We start from the raw sequence: 8,063 nt of genomic DNA on the forward strand, positions 1-8,063 counted from the left end.
AATTTAAACAGGTTACTTTCCACCCCATCATCCAGATCGCTGATGAAGAAATTGAACAGCGCAGGCCCCAGGACCGAGCCCTGGGGGACTCCGCTACCCACCTCCCCCCAGGTCGAATATGACCCATCCACCACCACCCTCTGAGTGCGACCCCTCAGCCAATCTGCAATCCATCTGGCTGTGTAGGCGTCTATGCCACAGTCGCCTAGTTTTTTAACTAGGATGGGGTGAGAGACGGTGTCAAAGGCCTTGCTGAAGTCCAGAAAGACTACATCCTCCGTGACACCTGCATCCATGGCCTTTGTGCAACCAGATGTACTGTGCAGAGCAACCTTATGCTGGCAGGGAGATGGGCTGGACCAGCTCTATGATGGGATCCAGCTGGAGAAGCACAGGAGAGGGGTCAACACATTGACCCCATCCCCGCAACCACCAGCCTCACCCTTTTAACCAGCAGTGCCTCCAACCCTACGCCACCAACAGGCATAGACCCCCTCTCCACAACATCAGCAGCAGCTCCCAAAGCTTTGCACCCTTTCAGCCGCTGACTTCATTTCCAAACTGCAAAGTGCAGCGGGATGTGATATATTGCAAGGACGTTATTTCAATCATGGACTGAAACAAGGGGAGAGGCACCAGGATGGAGACAACCTGGTGGACTTCCTTTATGTGTGACCTCTGCTCCATCTCCTCCATGGGATAGAGGGGTGGCACCAGAGTGGATGAACCAGAGTAGCTGGTCAGCAAAGAGCGTGTGGAATAAGGCAGCTTTGTTGCTTTCCAGCACGATCCCGGGGCTGTTTGCCGTGGAAGACGCAACGGGGTACCTAGAGCTGGTGTTGAATTTCAGCCATCTGAGCTACAGCTGCTCTTTCATTTAGTCTCATCTCCCAAGGTGGGAAGGATGGCTCCTTTTTGAACCGTTAACTTTTCCCCTGACACCAACCCTTCTCACCATTGCTTACCTTGGCTTAAATTCTTGCACTATCTCCAGTTAACCATGGGTGACGTACAAAAGCATGCGGTTGAGATAACCCAAGTAACAATCTGACAAATGCACAGACAGGATCCACTTCCACTCCGGAGCTGCAGCTACTGGGTGCTAATATAGGAGCTTCTTTAATCCTCCTGTTGGCATAAGCAAGGCCATTATATGGCTGCAGGCTGCATAATTTCAACTGAGCACAAGCCCTGCCCAGAGAAGCAGTACACATGCTGCCTTGGCCTTGGTCCTAATCAGCCATTTGCTCTGAGAACAACCCCCTGAAGCAACACCCAAGCAAGCCTATTGGGTTTTGGATCCATTTTAATGCATCTGCATTGTGTCTGGTCCTCTTATATCCTTCTCTTCCAGCAAAGAAACAAGGTCGTTTCTATTCAGGCGGCCATCAACTGCTTTGCATGTGGTTCATATGAAGAGCAGGGAACAAGAGGAGGCAGGCTGGAGGGGCCGGTGGACTTTGAAAGGACTAGATTTCCAAGTCCTGTATGGTGGGATCAGGCTCCAGCCATGCTGGCACCATGCATTGGGACCAGGCCCAGCACGGGATCTGGCCTGCGGACTGACCTGGCACTGCTCATCAAAGGCTGGCCATCCATGTGACATGCACCACCAGTTTTAGTCCAAAAAAAAAGCTTGCCCTAGGAATCAAAAGTTTGGAAACACTTTTATACTAGGCTTGAGGGTAATTATGTGTTGTCTTATTGCAAACTCTTGATGTACCTGGTGCTGTACAGGACAGATGTCTCAGTAAACACCCAGCTGGAACATTTCCCTTGGTATCAGCAGGCATTGATTAAGCTGAAAATGGAAGACAGCTTTGCTCTGCAGAAGGCAGGGTGCATTGGAAAACCCAAGGGAAGACCCAGCTTGGAGTTATATGCTTTTTAAAAATTCACTTTTTATGGGTCTCAGAAGAAAGCAAATTTAATGAGGGCTTGCATGTAGAGGGAGAGGCAGCCTGGAGAGCGGCAGAGTCCATGGAGCCCATGAGCAATGGCCGGTGGTGGAGGATGGTGCTTTGGGCAAAGCTTTCTCAGGGTCACAGTCAGAGATGTTATATATGCAAAGGCTCTTGGAGAAAGGAGTGGAGGTGGCAGCAAAGAGAAAGGACTGAGGAAAAGGAGATCAGGGCAACACTGAGGTGAAACCAGCTCAGGGTTGTAGGTGTGAATGACCTATGGAGAGCTTGGAAGGTGAACCTGAAGTGACGGCTAAAGGCAAGCCAATGGAGGGGATTCATAATGGAGGTGACATGGGCTGGAAGGTCACCAAGGGAAACTTTGATGAGCCTCTTGGTCATCTTAGAGGCTGAACATGGGCACCTAAGTTGAGGAAGACATGGACCAATTTCCCAACCCAAGGAGAGAGCAGTGTCTGTCTCTATCAGGAGGGGTCTGGCAAATATTGCAGAGCCTTTCTCTGCGTTCATCCAAAGGGTGGTGTTGGGGCACTGAGCCGTGTTGCTAAATATTAATCCTGAACTTTTGAAATGGGGAAAGTCTTTCCTTTCCACAAAGGTCAGCGCTAAGGCGGGCAATAACTGCACATGAATGAACCTCTTGTTTGCTTTGTCTGATTTTCGCTTGATTGCTCTAAAATATGGCTGATTGCTCGAGTAGCTGGCCAGCCTCCCTTGGAAAGCTACCAAATGTGTTTCAGCTCAGTTTATTTTTGTGACTTGTGTTTTCTTTTTCTTGACAAGTTTAAGCACCAGATTCCTCCCCCTAACTCCTTAGACAATGGCAAGGATCATTTGGCTCGGGGCCTGGTAATGAGCTTCAGAGTCTTTCAGCTCTAAGTCATTGCTTTCAGTCTGTGCATGTCAGACCAGGCTGCTGTTCGGGGGCCTAACGTGAAATGGGTGAATCATCCAAGCCCAGTTCTTTGGAGGCAGGTGCTCACAACACAATTAACCACATTGAGTGGTGGCACTAGTTTAGTAGCCTCCATGTAGGGCTTGTTTGCTGTGTGGAGGTGGGGCCTGGCAAGTATGCCTCCTTCATCTTCTCCTGCTGGCCTCAGTCTCCACTGTGTTTAAGAGCAGCCATTAGGTACAAGCCCAAAGTGGCTTCACCGATGTAATTCCAGGTTTGGAGTATGCCTATAGGCATGGTTAGGTGGGGCATGGATGGGATGCACTTGGGCCTGTCCTGTCCAGGACCTGCTGCACCTGTGGTACAGAGAAGCCCATAAACACCATGGAAAGGGAAGGATTGTGCAGACTGAACCTCCACTCATGCTTTTGTCATCAGCCCAAGGTGCTTGAACGAGTCTCTTGATCCAGCGACACAGTCCAATTACTTCTGCTGAGCATGGCATATTTGTTGCGTTAGCGCCTCTGGCCAGCTTTCTTGTGTTTGGGATACTAAAGCCATTGAACAGTGCAATTCCCAACACCCCATCAGCCAAAGATAGGTTTAGCAGGAGGTGACTCAAGCTGTGCCTGTTGGAATAGAGATGGAAAGCTTCAGTCTCCAGTGCTCTTCATCTGGTGGTACCTTTCATCAGCACCAAAATTAAATGAGTAATTCACTCCTCTGACTGAGTCCTGGCCTCCTGGCCCTATCCATGCCCTAGAGCACAAGCCATCTTAGGGGTGATAATTGTGGCCTCCGTCCTCCCCTGTAGCCATGTCCATACCTTTCAGGTGTTATATGGACAATTTCCTAGACCTTCCTGGAGGGGCTTCTGCCCTCTTGGCTTTAGCCCACTGTTACTCCAGTGGTGGCCTGGCTTTCTCAAACTCAGCCCTCTTCATATGTCAGTCTCTGGCCCCCCCAGCCCCTGTCTCTCGCAGTTTGAGCCCCTCGGCTGCTGTCTCTTGCACTTCTCAGGATCCCCGACCCAGGCAAGCCTGCTTTTTTTACCTCTCAGCCCCCTGGGGTCCCTGACTCTGGCAAGGCTGCTTATGCACCCCTCAGTTTCCTGGGTCCCTGAACCAGACCAGGCAGCCCTGGTGCCGCTCAGCCCCCTTATGGTCCCTGATCCCTTGGGCATCCCTGTGGCCTCCACGTTGCCCCTGTAGCCGCAACCTGGTCCTCCACTTCTAACCCAAACACAACACAAATAAAAGCCACCACTTCCAACAAAAAGCTCCCCGAAATCTGGGCTTATGCCTGCAAGCCCTACCTCCCTTTGGGCACTCATCTCTCAGCTCCCATGAGTGACTTGGGTGCTTACCATGCATTTAGTGCCTGCAGGCTTACACTGCAAGGTTGCCTGCTGCATTTTTCTCTTAAGGTAACAGCAGCCTCTGGCTCCCCATTACACTCCCATGTCATGCCTCCCCATTGCATGTTATCTGCAGTCTGGATACTCCATTTTTTGTGACTGAGAGTGCCCTTTTTTCTGCTTGTGGGTGTCAGGGTCTAGCACAACCCTTGGCTTGGCATCACTGGAAACTATTTCAATACACGAATAGCACAAGAGGCTATTTCCTAGAAGATCTCACGGCATTGTAGCAGAAACGCCTTGCTGTCTAGTTGAGAACGCAAAGTTGTACCCCCTAAGCCCTAAATAAATGGGAACCGGACCTATTGATCCAAGTATCTCCTCCCCCATCTCCACTGGTGCACAAGTTGGCACCCACAACTGAAAGTAGCCACTTAGGGCACCCATCGCGCTAAAACGCATTTAGCCTGAGCATCATAAGCGGACCCTGATTACCCAGCTCTGGAGATATGAATAGATATAATTCTAGAATGTGGATACAATTGCAATTAGGTTTATTCAGCCTGATAATGATGCATTCAGGGATTTGGGATGCTTATATGGTTCAATTAGATTCAATTGTTAAAGCCAAATCTTCGGGCCGGGCTTTTATATTAAAGTTTACAATCTGCAGGAAATCTTAGCAGTGACTTAAAATGGTAGCATCCTCCTAAGGAGCTTGGAGGTGACTTTTTGGGTCAGCAATGCTTGGAAATCTCAAGGGAGGAAATAAACAGGCAAAGCAGTTAATTTTAGGGGTGTTTGTAATGAGGTGGGTGAATCTTACCTCAAGGACTTTCTCTGCAGTTCTTGTAGTATAAGCTAGCGTAGGGGGCTGAATGGGAAGGAATTGTATCTCAGGTGTAATGCTTGTAGTGCTTTGTGGTTAAAAAAGTGCAGTGCTATAGGGCAGCAAATCACCTTGAACCATATCAGAAATGACTCTGGATGAAATAGGGATAAACCGTGAAATCTTTTTTGCCCTTTCTATCAGGCATATCCCTCTGAGGAATGGGGAGTACGTGATACATCAACCCTATCTTCTCCCCAGTGTCCAGCAAGCCCAGATGCCTTCCAGCTACTTCGCCATGCTGGGAAATAGTTGTCCTGTCTTTGAAACTTTCTGAGATGTTATCATTTTTCAAGTCCACATCCAAATGAAGCTGAGAACTTTCCCCTTTTTATTTTTGCATGGGAAAACACAGAAAAGGAGTGAGCCACCCCAGTGGGCCTGGGTCACCTGTACTCTAGATAAGTGCCCTTCCTACCAGACCCCTATGGAGCCCTCTCTTTGGTTGTTGACCACAAATTCCACCCTGGACTTAAAACCTTTCCAACAAACATTTCACCCAACACACATGTCCCCCTGAAAATGTTCCAGTTCAATGAATTGGCTTCTCCTACCACAAAGAGAAAATTTGTAAAAAATCTTTCCAGCTCTCCCTGGCCCCAGGTTCGTGGAGTTGGATATGGCATATGCAACCTCTTCTTTACCTTTCAGAACTAGCACCATGGTCAAGGATGACTGTAGGCATCTATGGAGGGGCAATTTGTCTCCTCATCTTCCTTGTGACATATAAAGTCATTCTCTCTTGAGTAGGGTGAGTTTTTTAAAGGTGTGGAGACAAGGTCATATGCCCCATTATAATTCACACCTGTTTTATATACCATACACCAGGTTCAGAAGAGCTAAACGTGCCACTGTTTCAGAGTAGTAGGTGGTCGTGTTGCATCTTGCCGCTACCTTTGCAGGGTAGAAGATAAGAGCCTGTTGCATTTATGAAACAGCTGTCCTAGGAAGAAAGCAGACAAAGACCACCTACACTGGTTTACCTTATCCTGGTAGAATTTTCTCTCTCATTCTCTCAGGAGTAATCCTCCACTGGATTGGATAAAGTTATCCGGGTTTGGGGGTTTGCATCATCTCTCTCCTACTTTTTGACATAGGTGTAACACAAATCACAAAAGTGCAAACAGTCGGTTTGTCCACACCCAAAGAAAACTACTGCAACTGCACGAGCCCTGTAGGTTTCCACCAGGCTTGAGCTCCAGCTTTGTCTGCTGTTGTTTACCAAGGACCATTCCAACCTGAGGTGCCATTAAGCACACGGCAACATCTCATACCTGATTAATATGTGACAAGTGAAATTACTGTATGATCTTGCAGGGTTGTGTAGAAGGACCTTGAATGTTCACTATTTGGTTCCTGGCCAGGGTGGTGGCAGGAAGAACGATGGCATGTGGAGGGGATACAGCCCCTTCACTTGACCAGCCCATGGGACAAGGGGGAGGAGGTGGGACTTTCCATTAATGAATGTGGTGCTTCTGCATTTGAAGTAATCACATGTGCTAGAAATGGAAAGACTCAGCTGGCCTGTGGGGGCTGCATGCTCTTTTGGGACCCTGCTCTGGCATTAAGGTATCTTAGCCCCCATCTATGTGGTACACTTACCTGCTCCCAGCAGTGGTATCCTCAAGTTTCTCTAGGCAGGCTGCTTCCTCTGCCAGAAGCAGTGTAGCCATGTATGCATAGTGCTCTGGGTAGGTTATTTAGCACTGCTGGCTATTCAGCCCACCCCTTAAGCTAATCAGCCCACCCAAAGTCCCATACAGCATAGCTACCCAAGGAATCTCCGTCCTTAGAAATGTTCAAAAGCAGGTTGGACACACACTGCCTGGGCTGGTTTAGTCAGGGATGACCCTGCCTTGACTAGGGGCTGGACTAGATGACCCTGTGAGGTCCCTTCCAGCCCTGCTTTCCTATGATCCTACCCTGCTTCTGGTTTAGGAGGCAACCGGTATGATGTCATGCTGCTGCTGGGCATGACAAATACACTGTCAAGATGTAACGTTCAAGCTGCATTTTCCCGACACTCTGCTTTCTGAGCTGGGCAGCTACAGCTCAGCACTGGGGCCTGAGCATTGACAGGTGGGTAGAGGAGGGCTTGCAAACAACCCGATCCCCAGCCCTCCCTGCTCTGTGCATCACACCTCTCTACTGCAACTCTGCCTCTGCTGGCCATCACCATCGAGTGCCACCAGGTTCTGTGGCCGGTGGTAATGGCAAGTGGCCAGTTTAATGGTGAGGGTAAGCAGAGTCTGCAGTAGTGGGGCACGAGGCCTGGAGCTGGGAGGCTTGGGGTGCTGCAGGGTGGGATCAGTGGCATACAATTGAGCAATGCATTGCACAGGGCAGAAAAGGTGCCATAGCCGTACCATGCACCACTGATTTCCCCCCATTGTGGCCTGCCACAAGCCAGATCCAGGCTCTTTGGGGGCTGAATCCAGCCCACAGGCCGCCGGTTGCTGACCCCTGGTATGCAGCACGCTCCTGCTTCCTTCTCAGCTTTTCTGCTTCCAGACCTGCCTCTTCACTGCTTTCCTCTCCCTTTCCTCACGTCCACTTCGCTTGCTCCGAAATCAGGACCACATTTGACTTCAGCCCAGACATTTGGACCAGTTCCTGGGGAAGACCCCGAACGTCCTCCAGTCTCTGAGTAAGATACGTTCAGGATTTTTTTTTACCTCAAAAGAGATCCAGGGAGATTGTGATGCGATTTGCAAATTCAAGTGACTTTCAGCAAGTACTTTCAGAAAAAAAAATGGGGGGGCGGGGTGGAAGATTTTGGAAGAATTAAAAAAATGTTTTGTTTCATTGCTTTCAAAACCCGGGGGGTAAAGGGGTTTCCACTGTTATTTTGAGGCACGCTTTCCATGCAAAAAGGGACTGGAGTTTTACTAAAGGCGCCGACATTTGAAAACAAAATGTTTCAGGTGAGTTAAACTATTTCGCTTGAGCTGCAACGAGCCTGTCCTTTTTTTTTTTTTTTTTTTTTTTTTTTTTTTTTTT

Source organism: Gavialis gangeticus, unplaced genomic scaffold (assembly GCF_001723915.1).
Source record: "Gavialis gangeticus isolate Ggan-Ray unplaced genomic scaffold, GavGan_comp1, whole genome shotgun sequence".
Classification (NCBI taxonomy): Eukaryota; Metazoa; Chordata; order Crocodylia; family Gavialidae; genus Gavialis; species Gavialis gangeticus.